The 24,906-nt window shown below is 38.7% G+C and overlaps 1 long non-coding RNA gene across 2 annotated transcripts in view; it reads left to right on the top strand.

Moving 5' to 3' along the window:
- The window catches only part of LOC100339238 (uncharacterized), a 254,751-nt gene that overhangs the window by 205,360 nt on the left and 24,485 nt on the right, over positions 1–24,906 (top strand). Inside the window, exon 4 of one of the 2 annotated variants that reach the window (XR_007922467.2) lies at positions 18,870–19,199. The exons of the other annotated variant lie outside the window; for it this stretch is intronic. This is a non-coding gene — a long non-coding RNA (uncharacterized lncRNA). Of the gene's footprint in view, positions 1–18,869; positions 19,200–24,906 lie in introns of those variants that run through there. 2 annotated transcript variants of the gene reach the window in all.

Below are 24,906 nucleotides of genomic sequence, written 5' to 3'. Positions count from 1 at the left end.
CTTCCCAGGTGCATTCACAGGGAGCTGGATTGGAAATGGAGAAACCAGGACTTGACTGGGCCTCCAATATAGAATGCCAGCATCCCAAATAGCAGCTTGACACTCTGGATCGCAGTGCTGGCACCTAAAATAAATACATCTTTTTAAAAGATTATCTGCTCACATTTTGCTTGAAGACGTTGCCAAGATCCTGAGGCAGAGGCCTAACGAGACAATACCTACTGTCCCCAGCATCTGCTGCCACCTTACCTACTGTCTCCAAGATGCATATGAAGGACAAAACTTCAACATGATGAGGGGAGGAGGGGATTTAAAGAAACACAAGGCATTTACTTGAATAGCTGTACATTGTTGGAGGAGAATAGGTCGTTATGAATTTGTCATTTATTTTGACGCTGATACCAAGAGAACCAAGGAACTATCATGATTCCCATTACAGTAAAGATTATGTGGTGCCCTGATAATAAATATTGCCCTTATCCAGGTCCATCCTATAATAGATCCACTAGATCAATACCCCTACCTGGTGGTTATCTTCTAAGGTTCCAGATGTATAATCAGAATAAACAAACAGCCATGGGCAGAATCCCCATACTAATGTCTTTATAGAAGGAAATGGCAAGATGCAGGGGTGATAATCCTTGCCATTTCTCCTATCAATGTGGTCCTTGTGATGAGAGAGATGACAGAAATCCACCAGGACTTGGCTAGCGACATGGCTCAATAGGCTAATCCTCTGCCTGCGGTGCCGGCACCCCAGGTTCTAGTCCCGGTCGAGGTGCCAGATTCTGTCCCGGTTGCTCCTCTTCCAGTCCAGCTCTCTGCTGTGGCCCGGGAGTGCAGTGGAGGATGGCCCAAGTGCATGGGCTCTGCACCTGCCTGGGAGAACAGGAGAAGCACTTGGCTCCTGGCTTCGGATCAGCGCGGTGTGCCGGCTGTAGCACGCCAGCTGCAGTGGCCATTGGGGGGTGAACCAATGGAAGAAGAAGACCTTTCTTTTGTCTCTCTCTCTCTCTCTCACTGTCCACTCTGTCAAAAAATAAAAATAATAAAAAATAATAAAAAAAAAAAGTCCACGAGGACTTAAACAAAAGTAGCCCCAAATGCAGTTCCTGTGCCAGATGTGGTATGTCTCTCAGAGCAGATTAACACAAATTCTAGTATGCAGTTTTTGTCTGTTGATCTGAAAAAGCATTATTTTCTAGAAAAGAGAATCAGAAGCAGATTTTATTTATACTCTGTGGAGGAGAAAAAGGCCTGAACTGGGTTCACGGGTGGGTTGTCCTGTTATTTGGGTGTAAGCAGAAATGAACTGCTCTTTGACTGTTGAGCAAGACAGTGGTGAGTGCAGATCCTCTATTGGAAGAAACACTTAGTAGTGCATCTTGTCATCCATTCTGAGAAAATAAAGGAGTACTAGTCTATAATAAGAATAAAAGTGGTCTTCTAGGATAGCCCAAGTTCTTGGGCCCTGCACCCGCATGGGAGACCAGGAGGAAGCACCTGGTTCCTGGCTTTGGATTGACGCAGTGCACTGGTCGCAGCACGCCAGCCATGGCGGCCATTTGGGGGATGAACCAACGGAAAAAAGGAAGACCTTTCTCTCCCTCTCTCTCTCTCTCTCTCTAACTCTGCCTGTCAAAAAAAAATAAAAATAAAAATAATAAAAATAAAAAGTTGTCTCCTAAACATTACAAATTGCTTCTCTAATTGGTTAGAGTTATAGAAGGAGCAAGACTAGATTAGGCACAAGGAAGTCTGGGGAAGAAGAATTGAGATAGAGCTGTGAAAGTGAATAAAATATATATTGATCTTGGCCTCATCAAAAGTACTCAGAAGAGAATATCCATCATGGAAGAGAAACAATGTTGACAAGATAACGTGGCCAGTAGGTGGCAGCCATCATCTGTTCATGCCAACTCAGTGCTTGAGCGATGGCTTTAAAGGACAAAAGAGCAATCCTACTAGGGATGAAAGCCATGTAGGCACCCAAAGAATGTGGGTTCTCTCTCACAAAGACTGACCTATGGCTGCCACCATTGAATGTCCAATATGCTAGCAGTAGAGAACAATGCTGAAAATGCACTATTACCCTCAGAGAACAATCAATGATTTAGTGACAAGTTGATGACATGAAACCCCTCTTACATGACAAAGGGGCAGAATCTCCTCCAAATTCCCAATCAGCTCTCAGTCTCTGATCACTGCACCCTAGCTAGCAACACTCTGAGGGCTAGAGTTTCTGAGCTAAGATTTGAAATTCCACATAGCATTGCCATAAAGACAAACTTTAATGGCAACAGGTGGCATGTCGCCATGGAATCACTTTCCTGGATTGGGACACATGTGCCAAGATCTCCTGCCTTCACAGTTGCTAGTGATTCAGTTATTTCCTTTTTCCTATTGAGAATTCAGGCATAAGTGACACTGGACACAGACTATGGTGGAATTCATGCCCCATAGCTTCCAGTGGAACCACATGGATCCCAGTGATCTCACCATCCTTGCTTAGCAACTCCTCAACCCTATTCTCCTCCTCACCTGCTTTCTCCTGAAATGATTTCCTCAATAACTCATTTGCACAAGAATCAAGCTGTCTGGATGTACTTGTAATAAATCTCATCCATGAAGGAGCAAGTAGAGCATTTGTTGGAAACAGAGTTCTTTAAAAGGAACATATTTCTTCCATTCCCTTGTTGATTAAACCAAATTTATTTGAATATCAGTGAAAGACGCTCCGGTGTAAAAGTACTTACAGATTGTTTATATTACTAGCTCTAATAAAACTACAAAATTGGAGGCCAGTGCTGTGGCATAGCAGGTGGAGCCACCACCTGCTATGCAGTACGGGCATCCCATATGGGTGTCAGTTTGAGTCCTGGCTGCTCCACTTCCAATCCAGCTCTCTGCTGTGGTCTGGGAAAGCAGTGGAGGATGGTCCAAGTCCTTGTACCAACATTGGAGATCCAGAAAAGGCTCCAGACTCTTGGCTTCAGATCAGCTCAACTCCAGCCATTGCAGCCATCTGGGTAGTGAACCAATGGATGGAGTCAGTCTCCCTCCCTTCCTCCCTCCCTCTCTCTCTCTAACTCTGCCTTTCAAATAAAAAACAAATCTTTAAAAACAAAAAAGCTACAAAAGTAGGGAATGTGCAATTAGCCTAATAGTTATGATCTCTGTGTTCAACATGGGAATGCCTGGGTTTGATTCTTATCTCTGGCTACTAACTCCAACTTCCTACCAGTGCAGACACTGGGAGGTAGCAGGAGTAAGCTCAAGTAATTGGGCTCCTGCCACCCCAGTGAGTAACATGGATTGCATTCCCAGCTCCTAGCTGTGGACTTGGTGTGGCCCTGGTGTGGTGGAGGCTGTTGTGGGCATTTGGGAAGTGAACCAGTGGTTAGGAGCAAACTTCCCAATTCAGTTAATGAAAGTAAAACAAAAGTCAAATTGACAACATTAATGTAATGTGACACATTTTCTTTTCTGGATCTAACTTACCTATGTTGGATTTGAAAACAGAAAGATGAGGCCTAAGACTTATTTCTACACTTCATTTGTTCTGTTGGTGTTTTTGTTTTTGTTTTTTTGTTTGTTTGTTTTTTGTTTTTTTGTTTTTTTTGACAGAGTGGACAGTGAGAGAGAGAGAAAGGTCTTCCTTTTGCCGTTGGTTCACCCTCCAATGGCCGCCGCAGCCGGCGTGCTGCGGCCGGTGCACCACACTGATCCAAAGCCAGGAGCCAGGTGCTTCTCCTGGTCTCCCATGTGGGTGCAGGGCTCAAGCACCTGGGCCATCCTCCACTGCACTCCCTGGCCACAGCAGAGAACTGGCCTAGAAGAGGGGCAACCGGGACAGAATCCGGCGCCCTGACCGGGACTAGAACCCGGTGTGCCTGTGCTGCAAGGCAGAGGATTAGCCTAGTGAGCCGTGGCACTGGCCCTGTTCTCCTGTTTTAACATTAACAATACATCAGTACTTCACAAGTTTATACAAAATGGAATTAAAAGATGTCTATTTTGATGCAAGTTTTTGATATCCATGGTTAACAGACATTTCATTTACACACTTAGACTTTTTTTCATAATACCTATTTTCCATTGACTTTTTGAAGACCTCTCACACAAATTCAGAGCATGCTATTATTGTTTAAGTGGATTATACAAAAGGTCAGTAATTTCAGGAATTTCCTTCCTCTGATTTAGGACTATCAATTCTCATTCTTAACCAAAACCCAGCTGTGAAACAATCCTCTAACAGTAATGTAAATCCTCGCTTGATAATTTTTTAAAGCTTTCTCAAGGAACTTTGTAATAAGCATTGTGGATCTATTGAAATATGCATTAAATGGTGTCTAGCTAAACTTTTTCTGGACTCAGAATTACTGTGTCAGAGATATTTTCCATCTTCATACCTAACTGTAAATGACTTGTTGCAAGTGGTGTGCACAAAGCTGAAGGCATGCAATGCACTGCTCGCATTGGAAATATGGCTTAGGATAAAATGGGGTGGGCTCTTTGAGTTTAGTCCATCTGTCCTGCATGCCTCATAAAGATTCAATGGTCCAAAAATTTGCTTTGTTGTGCGTATTCATTCATGGTATGCACCATGATGTCATTTCAGATTTGTTTGGTGAAAATACTTTCAGACACATAAATGCAAATATGATCACTGAAATTAGGGAGCTCTATAGATGTTTCTCAGAAGATCCCAGTTATGCTCATTAACAAATGAAAATAAAAGTTAAAAATTTATCTTAGGAAACTCATATACCTATACTGATATTTATACATACAACTCCTTTATTTATGGACTTCATTTTGGGGATCCTTACACTGAAATGATTGAAATCCTTTTACTCTAAAGAATTTTGCCAGTCTCAGACAGGGCTCCAAATTGTGATGGTTCGTTTTAAAAAAATGGCTTAACAATTAACTTCTTTTCACTGGAATACATTACCTTTTCTTCAACACTGAGCAGAAGTAATTATGGTTTTTCTCCCATAGTACAGCCCCAGTGTTAGGCTTATTTTCCTTTGGATTCTAAGGTTTTCCCTTCCTTTCGGAATACTCCAATTTTATGCATGAAATCCACTCAGTTTTGTCAAAAGGTAAAACCACATTTCTTTATTTAAGGGGAAAAGTGCCTGCTTTGAGTTAATTAAGCTTCAATGACGACAATTCATTTTAATTAGCGAGAAAAAGCAAAGAATAAAAACATCCTCTCTCTCTCAAGGGTCTGCATGATGGTGTGACTCAAATACCAATAAATTACCCTTCTAACTCAACATTTGAAAAGAATTGGTGATAATCAAATGCCTTTAAAAAACAATTAGCTCAAAGAGTAGGAGAGCTGCTGTCTAACCACCAATTTCTTTCTTTTTTATCTAATATTTATTTATTTGAAAATAAGAATAACTCAGAGCACTTCCATCCACTGGTTCAAACCCCAGATGGCCACAACAACCAGGGCTGAACCAGGACAAAGCCAGAAGCCCAGGAGCTTCATCCGGATCTCCTACCTAGGTGGTGTGGGCCCAAACACTTGAGCCATCTTCTGCTGCTTTTCTAGGCCATTAACAGGGTGCTGAATCAGAGGAGAAGCAACCTGGGCACAAACCAGTGGCCCTGTGGGGTGCTGCTACACCACAATCTCAGCCCCTAGCAAACAATATCTATATCCCTGAATTAATTACCTATTTTGGAATATGAAAGTGGATTTGGATAAATAGAGCATTGTGGAAAAGAATTATTTTGATGTTTTAATGTGTAGTAAGCTTGTATGTAGCCAAGAGCCACTGAATTTGCTGTCCTTATAAAAGTTTTTTTTTTATTTCCATCAAATTATCTCCACCTCAAACTTTTGTGCTTCATGCATCAGCTGTATTTAACCTTTCATTTGTGATCTCAGGGTTAGAACATTTATAAAAATAACACTGGTTTTAGAGGTCCTAAAAGTTTATGATATTTGGAAGCTATAGTAGACATTCAAAGTCAATTTGCTTTTCCTAGTGAACTGAAAAAAATTGCATTAAAAGATGTGATTTGAAGGAAAGAACACGATTGTTCGTATATTAAAGAGTATATAAAAGTGCCACCCTTTAGGTCTGGCTAGTGATAGTGATGTGACTCAAGAGACCCCTACAAAATAATCTCAGTTGTCTACTGTCTGGGTGGTGTAAGAGGTTTTGAAATACAGAATTTCCAAGGCTGGTGTTGTGGCTTAGCAGGTAAAGCCACTGCTTGCAGTGCCAGCATACTATATGGCGTTGGTTCGAGTCCCGGCTGCTCCACTTTTGATCCATAGCTGTCTGCTATGGCCTGGGAAAGCAGTAGGAGATGGCTCAAGTCCTTGGGCCCCTGCACCCACATGGGAGACCCAGAAGAAGCTCCTTTCTCTCTCCCTTCCTCCCTCCCTCTGCCTCTGCCTCTGTGTAACTCTGCCTCTCAAATAAATAAATACATCTTTAAAAAAATACAGAATTTCCTAGCAAAGATTTTCTAGAGATCCTGAATTAGAGAAAGTCAGATTTTCTGTTGTGGCTAAAAGCAGAACAGATTTTTAGGCATACAAACCAGGTTGATATCCTATCTCTACTGTATCCTATCTATTATCCTATCCTATTATTGTCAATATCATATACAAAGCAAGAACAAGAATAAAATATTCATCTTCTCTAGGATGGTGAACCTGTGTAAGCAACCTGGAATCGCTGATTGACACATCAAGATGCAGAGACTATATGCACTTGTACGTGTCACTTCCTCATTTCTAGACTGCATCTGGCTTTCTCCAATCCCTTATTATGTAACCCACTCTCCCATATTTGCTTTGACTATTCCTAGAATCTTTCTAGAATCTCCCTAGACCTTCAAGATATCATCTTACTACATATAATTTATAGTCCTTAGACCTTGCCTTACTTGACTTCTTTGCAAAGTTGATGTTGGTGATCATTTCCTACTTTTCAGAAAACTTTTTTGGGTTTCCATGATGCAGTGATCTCTGGGGTATCTCTTAACTCCTTGAAGCTTCTTCACAACCCTCTCCTTTCATCACTTAAATGTTCATGTTTCTCAGACACCTATCTCCCCCCATGTATGAATTACGATTCTTTGGTTTAACAATGTCAGAAGCCTATGTACATTGAATTGACTTAAAACTATGTTGCTGGTCCCACAGAATACAAGGGAAATGTGTTCAACAATTTACAGAATGTTGAGGACCTCAGTAACTATTAGAATCAGGACCCTGAACTCCTTTATGAATCTCTTCCTTGCTTCAGCCTCCTTTTTTGCTGGCTTTATTCTCTCACTGAAATTAGGCCTTCAGCTGTGGCAAGTCACCAACATGACCTTCAACACACTTGTAGCACTATATCTGTCTGCTAACAGCCCATGGCACTTTTTTTGGCACCAGCCTCTCAAGATGAGTAGATACTTTACTTGGCCAATGTCAAAGCCAAAATTGCACCGCACAGAGTCAAGTAAGCAAGAATTTATTCCATGCCATTGCAATAGCAGAGAAAGACCAGAACACAGTATGAACTCAACTCTGCTGAAATAAGAGGCAGGAGTATTTTTAAGCACTCAAGTGAGCAAGTGGAAAAGTACTAGGGAATATTAGCAAGGGAGGTTTATCAAAGAATTGAATTATTCCTGAGTTTGCACATGTTTTTCACTGAGATTAGGCCATCTGCGTTTCTTAATTGGGACTTATGGGAGTTAGATCCCTGCCTTCCTACAAAAACTCAGAGATAAGGGTACTAATCTCTTTTAATGATTACATTTCAAAGAGATCAGTTCTATGCCCTGAGAAGCACATTCTTGGGCTGCTAAATTAGCAAAGCAACAACAACAAAAATATCTTAGAAAGATTAAATCTCAAAGTGGCAAAAGAAAAATTCAGAACACAAGTTTTCTAAGATCAGTGCTTTAAGGAAAGGAAAATCCAAACCCTCAAGTCATGAAGTTTGTTTCAAGTTTAGTTAAACTGATAGGAATGATAAATCATTGATCACCAGAAGATGAAACCCCTCCACTCATTCTTATGGGTCAATCAACTGAAAGAAAAGCAGTAGGAGCTGAGTTACATTAGACAAGTATGCTTTTCTTACAGTAACTTCATATTTGACGGACAGCTCAGGTTTCCCTATTGATCTTTTGACCCTACGTACTTCAGAATTGTCAGTCTCCACCATAGCTTCTGTTGCCATAGCACACTGACAATTTCCAAATAAACTCTTCAGCACAATATTCCCATAAATGTCAAGTAGTTATTTCTTTATATTTTCATGGCCTGTCAACACCTCATTTTTGAAACTTATATTTATCATTTTAATATGCCACTTCTTGCTTCCTTTTTCTGGATTTCAGTGAATATGAAGACTTCTAGTAGCTAGGCATCTGGGACATGAACCAGAGGATGGAAGATCCCTCATCTGTCTGTCTGTCTGTCTCTCTCTCTCTGACTCTCCCTCTGCCTCTCTGAAAATAAGTAAAAATTAAAATAAATAAAATCCAGGAAAATTTCAGACATATAACAGGCTCTCTACTTAAAATCAAAAGTTCCACTTCCACCTTTAATTTCTACATTTCCATTTCCACATCTGGAGTCCCAGATTCCCTGTTTGTTCCCACATGCAAGAAATGGATTAACCTATCCTTTCTTTGTCTTCACTGCCAGTAACTTACCCCTCACCAACTGTTTGGCAAATCATTTAACTATTCAGTCTCAGAATCCAAATGTAAAATGACTAAAGCTTAAAAGTATTATAATGGTCAAAAAAAGCAAATATGTAAGAGAAATAAACGTTTATCATTATTTATTAATGTTTATCATTATTTATTAATGTTATATAGAAATTATATGGTATATATTTAAGAATAAATAACTTACATAGGATAAAGACATGAAGAATTTCATAGTTGAAGGGGTTTATGACACTTGCTTCTGTAATTCTGTAACATTAACAAGGATGTCACTCTCTCGGGTTAAGTATCATCCCTAAAGCAGAGGTTATATCTTCTTAGTGCTGCTAAGAATTCAGAGTTTGGTAATCCGAACATTTTCCAAACGACTTCCTTTATAGACTTTCTAAAAGGTTGGCCATACCACTTAGCAGGAGCCTGCTTTCCACATAAACATACACCAAAATATTGGTCATCAGTAATGATATTTCATAATGATAGATATTTTATCATTTTTATGATCTGCATCATGGATAAAGAGGTGTGTCCCCCACAAAATACAAGCACAGTGTTAGTAAATAATAAGCTGATTAATTTTTATCAAGTTGTATCATATATTTTTATCATGTTTTGTATTATATATCTTCATAGCTGATGGCCTCAGAATAGCAAGGTTGTTAAGGCCTTGGCCAAGTTACATCCTTGTTTCCTCACTTGTAAAATAGTTTGAATTAGAAGCCACTGAAATTCCCTTATAACCTTGATATTCTCTTATTGGATGAACTTAATTGGAAGTATGTGTTGGTTTTTCCAAGAAAAAAACCTCATGTTTATATTCTTCAGCAATATATCAAAGTACAGTTTCATTTTTCTCCAGCTCCATTGGGGAACATTCTGTTACTGACTGAGAGATGCTTTCTTGCAATGCAACACAATAAAAAGCCATAAAAATAAAAGACTAGCCCTGCTGTGTGGTTCACATTAGAAAAACTCAAGTTTTGGGTTTTTTTTACATAATGGAAAATCTGCTATATTATAGCACATGAATACCCATGGAATAATTTTTTGAAAAGATTTATTTTATTTATTTGAAAATCAGAGTTACAGAGAGAGAGAGACCTTCCATTCTCTGGTTAACTCATCAATAGGCTGGGCCAAACCAAAACCAGCAGCTTCTTCTGAGTAGATGCAGGGGCCAAGCACTTGGACCATCTTCTGCTGCTTTCCCAGGCCATTAGCAGAGAGCCAAACCAGAAGTGTAGCAGCCGGGACTTGAATCAGCACCATATGGGATGCTGGCATCACAGGTGGTGACTTTACCAGCTATGCCACAATGCCAGCGCCCCATAGGATAATTTGATACATTAGTGTGTTTAGAAGAAAACATAATCACCCAAATGATAAGCATCACAAATGAGATGCTTGGGACCCCAAGCTGAATGTTTATACACGTACACTGCAAGGTATTGAAAGTAGTAGATAGAATGGTGATACAGACCACCTGTTTTGTGCCTGTTCTTGTTCACATTTTTGACCTAACTGATGAAAACATCTTTTCCAAATTATGAAATAAACATCTTTTGTGACTACCGTTTCCCAAGGGCCATGTTTTCAAGCTCCATTTACCCTTCCCACTGTACCAAGTCTCAGCTCTAGTTCTAAAATCTATCATCAGGACCTGTTTTAAAAAGGCTTTATATCCCTGCTCTATTCAAACTTAATAGGCCTTAGGCATCTAATTATCTTAGAAATGGTCCCATTCAAACGACAAAAGAGAACTAATTTCAAGTTCACATCTTGAACCCCTATATTCATAAATCTCTTTTCTGTATTTAGAGTTAGGAGTCCTATCAATGCATGGAATTTGGAGAGTACTATTTTTTTGTCATCAGTGGAATTATTTTTTAAAATATTTATTAATTTTTAAGTCAGAGCTACAGAGAGGGAAAAACAGGGAGAATCTCCCATCCATTGGTTCACATCTCAAGTGGCCACAACAGTCAGGGCTGAGCCAGGCTGAAGCAAGGAGCTTCATCTGGGTCTCTCGTGTGGGAGGCATGGGCCCAGGTAAGTGCATCATCCTCCGCTGCTTTTCCCAGGCCATTAGCAGGCACCTGGATGGGAAGTGGAGCAGCCAGGACAGGAACCAGTGTCCTTATGGGATGCTGGCATTACAGGCCCCAGTGGAATTCTCAAGAAGGTGAGTTGGATGTTATTGATTCAACAAATCTTCGCTAAATGCCTAGTTTGTACAGGGAATTTTGCTAGGTTCTGGGTAAGCAGAGATCTGAGAGACCATCCCACAGTTGCAGGAGGTTGTACTCTAGTGAGGGACTTAGGAGAGTACATAAATACTACACGACACAGTCATATATAAATGTTGTGCTAGAGAAAAATACAGAAAATTTGGAAAATGTACAAAAAAGACACTCGAACAGGGAAAGGTATTGAAGTGTATTAAAAAGAGTAAGATCCAAGCAGGATTCTTAGAGATGGGGAGGCATTAGCCATACAAAAGAGGGGAAAGCAATGAGGCAGACAGAGAGCTGAAAACATGAAGACACTGAAAGAAAGAAAAGGAGAGCCTGCAAAATTGCAAATAGCTTCACACTCTTTGGATATCAGACTCCAGATTTCAAATGGGACAAACGAAGTTGGAAAGAAAGGGTTCCTCCAGCAGAAAAAAAGAAAGGTTTATCTGAATATAACACTATGGATAAAAAATAATGAGCTAATATAAATGCAGACTGGAATAATCCTCTAGAATATTTTCTTTCCATGTCTGGATGACAGTTGAAGTAGGGTCAGAGTTGTGGCATAGTGAGTTAAGCCATCTCCAGCAATATCGGCATCCCATATGAATACTGGTTAGTGTCCTGGCTGTTCCACTTCTATCCAGCTCCTACTAATATGCCTGGGAAAGCAGTGGAAAATGGCCCAAGTGTTTGGGCCCCTGGACCCTCTGGGGAGACCTGTAAGAAGCTCCCGGGTCTTGGCTTTGGCCTGGCCTACACCCAGCTGTTGCAGCCATTTGGGGATTGAATCAAAAGATGAAAGATTCTCTCTCTCTTGTCTCTCTCTTTCTGTCTCTCTGTCTCTCCCCCCTCTTTCTCTGTCACTGACTTTCAAATAAATAAATATTTTTTTACAAAGTAGTGACTTGCTTTCTTAGGCATAGAGACTTATTGTAGAGACATTATAATTTAAAGTGTGCTATTGATATAATAATATCATCCATTGAATGGAAAAGATAGCTAAGATACAGATATGAATAGTATCAGGTCTTATCTGAGGTATTTTCCTCTTCTCTAGATGTGAATCTGAAGTGATCCTAGCCAGTTTGCAGCTGCATCATTTATGTGCTAATAATTTGCAAATTGTTACCCAGCTTACTATTACAGGTTTGAATGTACACTTGCCTATATAATAACTACAGGATTCTTTGAAACCTTTTCTCCCTCAAGCAGTTCTTCTATCTCATCTTCCCTTAGTAAATTCCTCCACAGTTCCCAGTTTCTAGAGCCCGAAACCTGAAAATCCTCCTCGAACCCTCTCTTTCCTTCCCCCCTAACATTCAATTCAAGGTCAAGTCCTATTGGTTCTAGCTCCAGAGATATCTCTATTTTACTGCCATTATCATGGTCTATACACAAATGCCAATCTCCCTGCATCTACTCCTTCTCCCTCCAATCAGTTCTCTATCCTAGTAAATTTATTGCAAAATAAATTAAACTATATCATTCTTAAAACCTTTAAATAATTTCCAACTTCAAGTAGGTAAAATCTAGTCTTTACCATAAGCTACAAAACATTGCATGATTTGGACCTAACTGAACAGCAGAAGTATTACTGAAATACGCAGGGCAGGCATTTGGTTAAATGCTATTTGGTATGCCTGCATCCCATATCAGAGTTTCTGGGTGAAGACCAGCTCTGCTTCCAATTCCAGCTTCCTGCTTGTGAGCTCACTGGGAGGCAGCACATGATGACTGAAGTACTTGAGTCCCTTCCTTGCAGAGGGGAGATCAGGATGGAGTTCTGGACTCTTGGCTTTGATCTGGCCCAGCCCAACCCTTGCACTTGAGGAGTAGGCAGGGAATAGAATATTTCTACCTCTCTGTGTTTCTGTCCCTTTTTCAAATAAAAAGAAAATTAAATTAAAAATATCGTTGGAATACATTAGGGATTATGTTTTCCACTAATTTCTACATCTTCTATTATTGAGAAAATATAAAGTACCCTGAATAAGCTTGTAAAATAGAACTGTAGAGAAATGAACACCTCAGGAGGGCCATATCATCACCCCTAAAAGTTTAATATTTAAAAAGTTAATATAAATATATAAATAATTACTGAAAGTGATGGAAAGTGAAGTCACAGGATGTATAGAGTTGGCTGTTTGAGCTACACTGATTTTTGAAGCCCTCACTCAGATGGTTAATGTTAATATATAACCTAAAATGGGAGAATATAAGGAACTGGAATTTTACATTTTTATTTATTTTCATTTTATTTGAGAGAGATGGAGACAAAGAGATAGGCAGAAACAAATCTTCCGTCTATTGGTTCACTCCTCAAATTTTTGCAACAGCCAGCCCTGGACCAGGCTGAAGCCAGCAACCTGGAACTCAATCTGGGTCACCCAGGTGGGTGGCAGAGATTCAAGCACTTGAACCATCATCTGCTGCCTGCCAAAGTGTGCATTAGAAGGAAGCTGGGTTGGAAGCACTGTAGTCAGGACTTGAACTAAATACTCCAATGGGGTGCAGTGGTATCTTAACCACCACACTAGATGTTCAACCTAAGGAACTGGAATATTTTGGGAAAACTCCCAGCAAGACATCCTGAGAAATGCTGTGTAAAAGATCAACAAGCATAACTGTTTAACTGAGTTTTTAATACTTGAAGGAATACTTCTGAGGCTAAAAATAACATTTAATAAATGAGATTCAGACCTACAGCTGAATCTATCCCTTGAGGATATTATCTGATAAAGGGAACCTATAGCTGTGTTTTTATTGGCTCCATTCTGCTGTGGGGAAAAACCCACAGAGTTTGTATAGTAGGAGTTGAATTCTTACTGAACCAAAACATTGAAAGTTCCACATCTTAGTGAAAGGTTAAAAAAAAAAAAAGCTTCCTGCTTGAAAAAGGAGACAATGAAGTAACTTGTCCCTTTCAGTTCTTGTTTGGGCAGAGGGAAATATTTTTGTTCATGTATAAAACATTGCACCTAATAATTAAGAGATGATCATTGCTTTCATGAATCTGTGAGACATTTACAAATTTGGGCTATACCCTTAGGCAGACCACAATCAATCTGTTTTTTTTGTTGTTGTTGTTGTTGTTGTTTTTTAACCAGGAGGGAAAAATAAAAGACCCATTATGTACAGGGAAGCAATTAAAATAAGGTTTTCATCAGAAGTAATGGAGACCAGAAAACAATGGGATGATATTTTTAATGTACCCAATCATGAGGGCTCCATACTCATGACTTATTCTTTTTCAAAATGCCCTGTCAATACTATCAACATTGGAGGTGAAGTTTTGACAAATGAATTAGGATGTGGGAACACAAACATTCATTTTATTGCAGACACATTATCCAAAAACCTTATATCTATATCTATCTATCTATCTATTTATTTATATCTATTTATCTATCTATAGATTACTAAATGTAAATATATATAGTAATATAATTATATATTATAGATATTATATATTACGTATTACATATATTTATAATATGTAATAAATATTGATAGATAAATAGATATTTAGTAATGTGTTGCATTCCCTCACTGCTTCCCTATTCCAAAAACTGGAATTGGTTTACTTGCCCCTACACTAGTCACCTACTCTCACAGCCTCTCTTGCTACATCATTGGTTAGAATGTCAGTTTAGCAGATTGTGGTCTGGCTAGTCATTACACTTTCTCAAATACAGTGCCACTTCCATCTCAAGAATCTTTATTCAGTATTTGTACCTCAGACTCTCAGTCACTCTGCATGTATTGCACTCCGTCAGAGCTGCTGTTGTGTGCAATCCCTGTTTCACCCAGTGCCCCATTGTGAGCATCTCCTTTGGAAGGAGGTAGTAAATAAGTAATATTCCCCATGAGCCTTTGCTCATCTAATAGTATCTCTCTTTAATCATTATAGGGAATGAAATTTTGGGTGACTATAAAATTTTTCATCCCAATTTTTCCCTCTCTAGTGTATAAGTGTTATTTCAATGTTTATTATTTTTCAGCCATTTTGACTTTTCACTTTGATCATTTTTAAAAGTTTGTGAAACTTTCTTTTTAAAATTAAAATGCAATATTTTTTATCATAGTGTCATTTTTCATAGTCTTACCTGAGATTAAAGTAGCCTCCTCTACATAAAGTCTGTATCTCAAATGTGTTTTCTATTCGGATATTCATAATAAGTTCAAAACTTTCCCAAGAAAATATTTCACTTTAAATATTCTTCCATTTATGTAAAACACTGAATAGCTTAATAGAAGTGCTAAAGATACAAAAAGTCAAAAAGAGATTATACCTTATTAGCTACAGATTCCATAAAGAATACATCAAATAAAATTTCCCTGGCACGCACATGTTACAAAATATTCTAAAGCTACATTATGATCATTATGATTCTAAAAGTAATCATTGGACCACCATAGCAATGGTAATAAGGAATAATGAATATGTTAAATTCTGTGCAAAAGCTTTCATGAGTCATAATAAAACTCTGCTTGAATTATAAATAATTGTATTTTTAAAAAGGAAAGTAAATGATAGACAGGCTTAGTATAATTCAAATGAGAAGGAAAGTTGATTAACATAATATTCTACTAAAAGAGTATTTTTCATGACTTAATTAGATATATGGTTCCTTGGAAGTCAATCTTATTAAGAACTACATAACTGAAAGAAGTGCCCACTGGGCTCCATGGTTTTATGCCTGTTATCTCATGCCTTCCAGCTTCCTTCTTAGGGCCTATCTTAAAAATCCTTGGCACTTATCTGTTATTCTGTCAAAGATTCTCAAAAATGTTCCCAAGGACAGAAGGTAAAACATTTTACTTGTCCCAGTAACTAGCAGAATTGAAGGGACAAGTACTCATATCTGCACTAACTTTTCCTATAGACTACAAAGACTCTTACGCTTTTTCTCTTTCAAAGGAAAGGGATGACTGCCCCCAAAGAATGACCTAAAAGAGATTTCAACCACCTCTGATTTAAGAACATTTCAAATGTTACTAAGTAAAAGAAAGAGTATATATTTTAAATATTCAGAAAAATTTTACCTGGATAACCATAGAAATAACACCAAAGGTACCACTTACGATGTATCACACTATTCCCTATTTCTCTGCAAATAAAGTGGGGCAGGCTTTTGGCCTAGAAATTAAGATGCTTCTTGGGTTGCCCACAGCCCATATGAGAGGGCCTACATTCAGTATCAGGTCTGGCTTCTGACTCTGACTTCCTGCTAATGCAGACCTGGAGAGGCATGGTGATGGTTCAGATAATTGGTCACCCATGGAAGACTTGGATTGAGTTCTGGACTCCTGGCCTCAATCAGACCAGTTCCACATGTTAATGGCATTTGGGCAGTGAACCAGCAGATGGACATACTTGCTCTCTTTGTCTCACTCAGTATCTCAAATAAATTTCTAAAAATAAGAAATACTTTAAAAAACAAAAAGGTAGATGAGCTTATTGCAAAGAAACTCTGAATTCACTCTTTCAACTTCTCTTCAAGCAGTTTTTGAATGGTTAGCAAGAATCAGGCTCTGACTGGCACATAGGTTTTAACTGAACTAATCTTTGTATCATATGGAACTTGCCCCTGGAATTGCCACTTTTAATTTATCTGAATATATTTGTCTTGCCTCCTACCCAGAAGCGCTAAAAACTCTCTTAGAATGAACAGAAGTCTTAAGAGTGCAAAAGAGTGGCAGACACAAGGACAGAAGCCCAAGGAAAGAGTAGCTAGTGCTATGGTTGGAATGTTTGTGTTTCCTCAAAACTGTTATGTTGAAATCCTAATGCAGCCGGCGCTGTGGCACAGTGGGTTAAGGTCCTGGCCTGAGCGCCAGCATCCCATATGGACATCAGTTCTAGTTCCGGCTGCTCCCCTTCCAATCTAGCTCTCTGCTATGGCCTGGGATAGCAGTAGAAGATGCCCCAAGTCCTTGGGCCCCTGCACCCATGTGGGAGACCCAGAAGAAGCTCCTGGCTCCTGGCTTTGGATCGGCTCAGCTCAGGCCATTGCAGCCATCTGGGGAGTGAACCTTCGGATGGAAGGTTCTCTCTCTCTCTCTTCCTCTCTAACTCTGTATTTCAAATAAATAAAATAAGTCTTTTAAAAAAAAGAAATCCTAACCACCAAGGGGAAGATACTAGGAGGTGAGGTCTTTTGGAAGGTAATTAGGTAACTAGTGTAGAATCTGCAGGATTCAAATAAGAGCCTTCAAGGGACCCTCAGAGAGCTCCCTAGTCCCTTCACAATGTAGGGACACAGCAAGAAAAATGCCTTCTGTGAATCAGGAAACAGGCCCTCAACCCTGCTAGCATCCTGATCTTGGACTTTCCAGCCTGCAGAACTGTGTGATATAAAGACCTGTCCTTTGTCAACCCCCCCAGTTTACAGCAATTTGTTAGAACAGTTCAAATGCACTAAGATATTAAGCTATTGGAGCAAGAGATGCAGTGATGTAGGGGTGGTGGCAAGAACTTGAGATTGTCAAAACAGGAGGCAGTCCAAGGAAGAGCTGGAAGTTATTGGGTGATCAAGTAGTAGGAGAACTTCTTGAGGGAGTGATAATAGGTCTGAAGCTCCAGTTGACGACAGGGTTTCACAGAACTGGTAGCCTAACAGACCCCAAGGTACAGAGGTAAGGCTGAAAAATTACACAAATCTTGCTAGGCAGTAGACTTTTTTAAATATTTATTTTATTTATTTGAAAGAGTTACAGAGTGAGGTAGAGACAGAGAGAGAGGTCTTCCATCCACTAGTTCACTCCCCAGATGGCCGGAATGACCCAAGCTGAGCCAATCCAAAGCTAGGAGCCAAGAGCTTCTTCTGGGTCTCCCACATGGGTGCAGAGGCCCAAGGACTTGGGCCACCTTCTACTGCTTTCCCAGGCTACAGCAGGGAGCATGATCAGAAGAGGAGCAGCTAGGACTAGAACCGGTGTCCATATGGGATGCTGGCACTTCAGGCCAGGGCTTTAACCCACTGTGCCACAGCACTGACCCCTAGGCAGTAGACTTTTTGAGGCAAAGAAACAGACTGATACTGAGTAAACCTAGAGTTTTCAGTATGCTGATTCTTTTATTTCCACTGTCTTTGAAAAAGCAAAGAGACAGAGACAGAGGTCTTGAATCTGCTGGTTCAGTCCCCAAATGACTACAACATCCAGTGATGAGCTAGGTCAAAGTCAGGACCCAGGAACTCCATCCAAGTTTTCTATATGTGTTGGTAGAGAGCTGGTCAAATTAAGGTAAATTGATAAATTGTTGAATTTGAAAGCTCTTTCTGATGGTCTGAGCCCTCAGGGAGGCTCCCCAAAAAGGAGCATGTCACCACTAAGATAGTACTACTTAAGAGCTTTTAGGAGCAAAATCTATAAGTCACTGGCACTTTTAAAACAAATATATGTGTTAGGTCAGTTTAGCCTTAACTAAAAACAGTAAATTAGGACATAAGATAATTGGGTGCTAAATTAGTTCTAGATTTAGGTCGGTGAGAAAAAGTCAAAATGCCTCTCTCACCTGTAATGTACCTGTTATTACAAACCCAAAAGATTCATCCAAAATAGTTAGCGTCTTAAGTCTTAAGTCCATCTGTGTGGTAATTGTGATAAATGGAACTTAGTAACAAAAATCTAGGACAAATTCATTGTATTTTATTTCATGGAAAGGAAATAGTTAAACATATATATAGTACAGTACTAGTAAAAACATACACACACACTCACACACACACATGGTACCTCAAAAAGTTCATGAAAAATAGACTCTAGGTAAATTTATTTTAGTGCAAGAATATTTTGAAGTCCAGGCAAAGATTTTTCATAATATGTGTTTTCCATGAACTTGTTATAGACCACATATGCGTGTATGTACACATACAGTTGCTTAAAATAGAAACAAAGTAATACACGTTAATATCATTTCAGTAATACAGGAGAGCAACTAGCATGGAAAATGACCCCAGTAAAGCCAATCCTGCCTATCACGAAAAACCTTTTTCAAATCAACAAACACATTTTCGGGCTTTGGGAGCTACTAGGGAGAAGAACAGAATTAACTAACATGAGGAAAGGATCAGATAAATGTAAACCGTGTAGGTATTGCTAAATTTTACTTCCTAAAGAACCTTCACAATCTCCGTTGTCAACCGAAAGAACTAAAGAGAATTGCATGACTTCAGAAACTAGGTCACAATTAATCCATCAGAGCAGAACTGCTTTAAAACTACATATCAGGTGCAATAAAACAAAAGATATTTGCAATATGCACAATGTTCCAATTGATTTGCTTTAAATCAGGGAAAATGATGTAATCTATGCATGTGAGCACCCCACACTGTTGATTTGGTTTGTATGAGCAAGTCTGATCCATTATAATTTATTAGCAGTATATGTATCTGGGGAAGTGGAGAAGGACCTGGCACTTTGAGGTAACAAATAGGGCTTGCTTTTGATAATTGGATAATATTTGATAATAACATTTGATAATAACCAGAATGGATGTGCAAATAGCAGGATAGTCCAGGTAAAGGAGATCTATCGAACAGATGGTGACCCCTGTGAAGTATGAAACACAACGGACAGCTAAGGAAAGAATTTATTCTGCTTATTGAGATTGGAAGAATGTTCACCAGGAGAAACATCTAAAGGGGCAGTTAATGAGCCATGAGAAAGGGTGCAGAGGAGTCTTCTCTCAGAGCATGCAAGGCAGAAATCTACAGGGTGAAAGCACAGGGCTCAGACAAAGTTCAATATTGTCGTCCCTTTTTATTCTTTAAAAAAGGAAATGCAGTTAGAGATTTAAGTAAAAGGACTGTTTCATTTTACATCCTGCCCAGTTATTCTCATTTACAAATCGAAGTAGACTGAAACCGCGACTAGAACTACAAGCAGCACAAACAACAAATGTTCAAACACTGATGGAAATGCTGTTGAATTTATCCTTTAACGCAACTTAAATGACAAGGAAAAACAATGTCTTTCCAAACACATATTTCAATCTACAGTGTTTGTTTTTTTTAGATGCCAAACACCAAAATTGTAGAATAGCAAGACCAATATATTTCCTTTATCAACTAGATAAAATAATCCTCAAATCCGTTGCTTACACAATGTTATTTTCTTTTACTATTTTTACTATGCCAACTCTCAAACATAAACAAAATCATCACAGTACAAAAATGAATACTCATCACCACCACCCAGCTTCAAGGATTGTCACTGTTTTTTCCATTCATATTCATCTTTCTCTTGGTTTTTTGCTCAAGTACTTCAAAGCAAAATCCAAGCATCATATTATGTAAGCAACATTTCATTAGGGACATTTAACTGGAAGTGACTTTTTTTAAACAAAGCTAAACCATGATTTTCACAAACTAATAAAGTCAACAATAATTTTTAAATATTTTATAACAATGAGTTTTTGAAATGTTCTCAATTATCTCAAAAGTGTGTTGCCTTGTTCAAATCAGGATTCACTAGGATATGGCTGTGATATCTAACCTCTCCTTTTTTTAAAAAAAGATTTTATTTATTTATTTGAGAGGTAGAGTTACAGACAGTGAGAGGTTTACAGACAGTGTTGGTTTACTCCCCAAATGGCCGCAATGGCCAGAGCTGCGACTATCCAAAGCCAGGAACCAGGAGCCAGGTGCCTCCTCCTGGTCTCCCACATGGCATTTGGGCCATCCTCCACTGCTTTCCCAAGCCACAGCAGAGAGCTGGACTGGAAGAAGAGCAGCCAGGACTAGAACCGGCACCCATATGGGATGCCGGTGCTGCAAGAGGAGGATTAACCTGTGCCACGGCACCAGCCCCACCTCTCCAATTTTTATCTCATGTCTTCATTGAGTCTGCTCTTCTCACAGAACTTTGATTCCAGTATGGCTGACAGTGTCCTTGGGATTTCTTTTAACATGTTTCTTCATTCCTAACTAAATTGACAGATTTAAATCTTAATTGGATTCAGATTCAAGTTTTTTGTGAAGACTATTTCATAGGTAGTGTTGTGTTCTTTCTATTGCATCCCATAAAGCATCTGACTGACCTACTCTTAGGACAAAATTTTTCAATGAGTTCAGACATTGTCAGTCCTCCCCATCCTTTACAAAGTGATCCTTTTTAGTCTGAAAATGTCGAGCCAGTCCATCAAGTTTGCATTTGAATACAAGAAAATCTTTTGGTCTCAAAAATATTTCTCCATGCTTAAAATACTCCCTTTAATTTAGCTAAGAGAATAAGGCTTTCGTGTGCTGATGCTTTATGCATTACAATCATTTTTATTAAAACTCTGTTATAATGTCACTAGTATTATTTGTATTTTATAAATAAGGAAACTGGGACGTAAAAATTTTAATAATTTATATAAAGTCAAATAGCTAATAATTACTAGAGCTTCAATGTGAACATCTGAAGTAACTTACTCCGTAATATAAGGCTCTCAGTTACTAGACCCTGCTCTCTGTCCCCATAGCACTAAGTTCTCTGCTTTGCTTTTAGAAGGTTTTAATGATTGATCACTTGATAGATATTCCTGTGAGACTTGGAATTCTACCTTCTATTTTAAATGTGGTGCTGTGAGAATGGGTTTGGAAAGTCCAGCAGGGAGTACAGCTCCTAGTTCACTCTTGACTAAAGAACCATCTTTTGTTGGGAAAGATCATCGTTTCAGCCCAGCCCACAGCTTCAGGAAGGCTACACATGGAGTAGTGAGGGAGGAGGAGGATTCCAACCCAGCCATCCAGGCCAGCTGAATCAATCCTAGTGATCAACAGATCATCTTCACATTTGAAATAGGCCAGACACAGAAAGACAAGCACTGTATGTTCTCTCATATATGGAAGCTTAAACATTGTTGTTCTGAACTTAGAATAGCATTCTTGGAGATTGGGAAGCAGGCTGAAAGGGATTGAGGGAGGTAAGATAATGCTACCAAACACAGTCAGATGGAATTAATAAGATCTAGTGTTCCACAGCACAGTAGGATGACCGAAGTTCAAAATAACAGATGGAATACTGCATAAGGAACTGGAAGAGAGAAACTGATAGGCCCCAAATATTAAGAAATGATAAGGAAATGGAAAGTCTAGCTGCATGGTTTGGTCATTTTATACTGTGTGTATCAGGTTGCACTGCACCTCACAAAATATGTAAATATTGCATATTAATAAAATTTTACTAACAAAAGTAAAGGTGGGACCTGTTTTCATAGGCAGAATGCTTTTTAAGTGTTATTCCTATAAAATATTGCGTGCAGTTTTGGAGAAGACGACATTCTTAGCACATTGATTTGAAACAAAGGTAAAGTGGTTCCCAGGGAAAAGAAACCATCTGCCAAGTTTAAGAGCAAATTAAAGAACTTCCAGACAGCACTAAACTCCATCTTTATAGCCTGTCCTTTGTCTGCAGGACCCACTCAGGAAGTCAACCTAGTTCCACAATCACAGTGAGCAACACAGATGTAGAAAAGAAAACCCTGGAGGTTGAGCACAGACTTATTCAAGTGATAGACTTCAGTGCCATCCATACAGTAGATGTGCTGGGGTTGTGAATCTTATTTGACAAACATCTGCTGTCACAAGAATTTTGTCTACTATGTTTACAGCTACACTTAGAGATTCAGAATAAATTAATTTTGTATAAATTGCACTATCAGAGGGTGCTGGAATAGTGAACGTGATGTTAATAGCATGCAGCTTGTTTTGCCCATGTTATTGCAAGGATCCATGTATGGCAAGGTAAACATCAAAACTGGCTGTCAGTTAATGACCTGGGTAGAACTGAAGAAATATAGAGGTTCTCAGATGGAGGCAGCAGGATATTTGTGGACTTTGGGTTGAAAACCAGTGGACCTGGGTTCCAACCCTGCTACCTAATTTATCCATCACCCTCAGTAAGTCTTGGACTTCTTTAAAACAGAGGGACTGAAACATTAAGTTTCACAGATTTTTTTAAGTTTCAAGCTTTTTAAAATCACAAATTATCCAAATAAAGCTTACTAAAATGGTTGATACCTTAAATACATTTTTAAATGGATTAAATTTCCTGAAATACAAGGAAACCTCTCAGAGTTTCATCTATGTGTTCTCTCTTTATCACCATTCAAATGGATCCCTAAGAAATAACCCTAAAATTATAGGTCTCTGTTCATAGCGAAAAGTGTGAAAATGAATGGGAGTGGATGATCTTAAAGTATCTTTACTTTTACATAAAGGAATCTAATCAAATAGAAATGCACAAAGCCAACCTCAGGAGAGATTCTTCAAGAGATATCCACCCTCACTTCTAGAGATTGAATGGGAGTCAAGGCAAACCTTCTTCCTCCAACATTTCTCCAAGATAATCTTCAGTCCTTAACCTCATTCCAATTATTGATGTGAAAATCATTAGATTTTCACTTTTTCCCATTGAAAACTTTACTTTTTTCAAACATAGGCTCTCTTGGGTTACTATTAAACTTTGAATCCACAAATCACTTCCAATTTACAAATGCTATGAGAGATGTAACATCTTGATTAAGGCAAAGTAGTACTCCTGATTGTGGTGACAGTATATTATCCCCAGGACAAGTTTGGAGAACAAGAAGTTTGCATGGGAAGTTGGGAATTAACAGCAAGAAGGAAATCAAAGACAAATCACAAGTTCTTCACGGTTTGGCCAAGGGTAAGCCACCTCAATATACCAACTTGATTTATATAGACCACTTTTTCTGTTACAGAAAAATTTCAAGATCCATGAGACTAGAACATCAAACAAACACGCTATGCTTTTCGTGGGATTCATAAATTACATCTGAGAAAAAGTGGCACCATAGATCCCTTTTAATTTATTCATGTCTTCCCTCAGCATCAGCATATTATTTTCCAAATAATTTGTTGTTTCTTTTCTGTGCTTATTTATCCATTTAGAGATGCTGGAATGACTTTCTATACTAGCAGAATCATTACCAGTTCCTAGTCATTTTTGTTTGTTGTATTTTATCCATTTCCCACAGAAAGACTATAACATCTAAATTATTTATTAGCTTTGGTAGCAAACCAAATCTTTGCTTTTATGTTATTTTTCTGAGTTGTTTAGATTCTGACTGACTTTATTCATTAAGATGAATATAGTGTGGTAGATGAGTTGCTTGCTCATAACTAATAAAGCTAAATTTTGTTTGTACAAAATGATCTCAGAGCCAGGGTGAATCTTAAGACTAAGATCATTATTATTTGTCCTAGGTTTTAAATAGGGAACATTGGTGGCTAGCCTACCAGGAAACAGAACAAATGGCTGATCAACATCACCCTGATTTTGGACATTTAATGATTGGTACATCTTGTTTGTTGAATCAAGGGACCACTTAACTCTAATGACTATGTTCAAGGTTAATTTTGTTTTAAACCTTCAGCCATAGAAATGCTGAAAGTAAATGCTTACTGGATAGTGAACTTCTTACATTAACATGGTGAGAAATGAAGTACCCTTTTCACTTAGCTCACTAAGCCAACCAAATGTTGAACCCAGTCTGAAGATTACCTGACTTACTATGATTAGAAAACACGTTATAGTCTTTGTCACTATTTTACTAAGCTGCATAAGCAGTGCATCGTAATATGAATAGGTTTCAAAAATCTTACCATTCTAGAGTAGCTTGTTTAACCATCAGTTCAGTAACAACATTCTGGTTATGATGTTAAGACACTCAACTCTCAGATTTATTTCTACCCATTTAGAGGGTTAAAATGGTAGCATTTAAACAGTAACAAATTCATTTGCGTTGGAAAGGGCATTTCAGTATAACATTTGAAATTAAGCAAAAGTATTCTTACCTTCGAAACAAAACAAAAAACAAATGCATAAGGAAGTTTTAAAGGGAATTGAGGGGGTTTGAGCTGCTGCCTGGGATGCCTCCATCCCATATCAGAGTGCCAATTCAGGTCCTGGCACTTCCACTTGTGATCCACCTTCTTTCTAATGCATC

This window comes from Oryctolagus cuniculus, chromosome 14 (genome assembly GCF_964237555.1).
Source record: "Oryctolagus cuniculus chromosome 14, mOryCun1.1, whole genome shotgun sequence".
Classification (NCBI taxonomy): domain Eukaryota; kingdom Metazoa; phylum Chordata; class Mammalia; order Lagomorpha; family Leporidae; genus Oryctolagus; species Oryctolagus cuniculus.
Note: the sequence above shows the minus strand (reverse complement) of the source record. Positions and strands in the feature narration are given on the sequence as shown.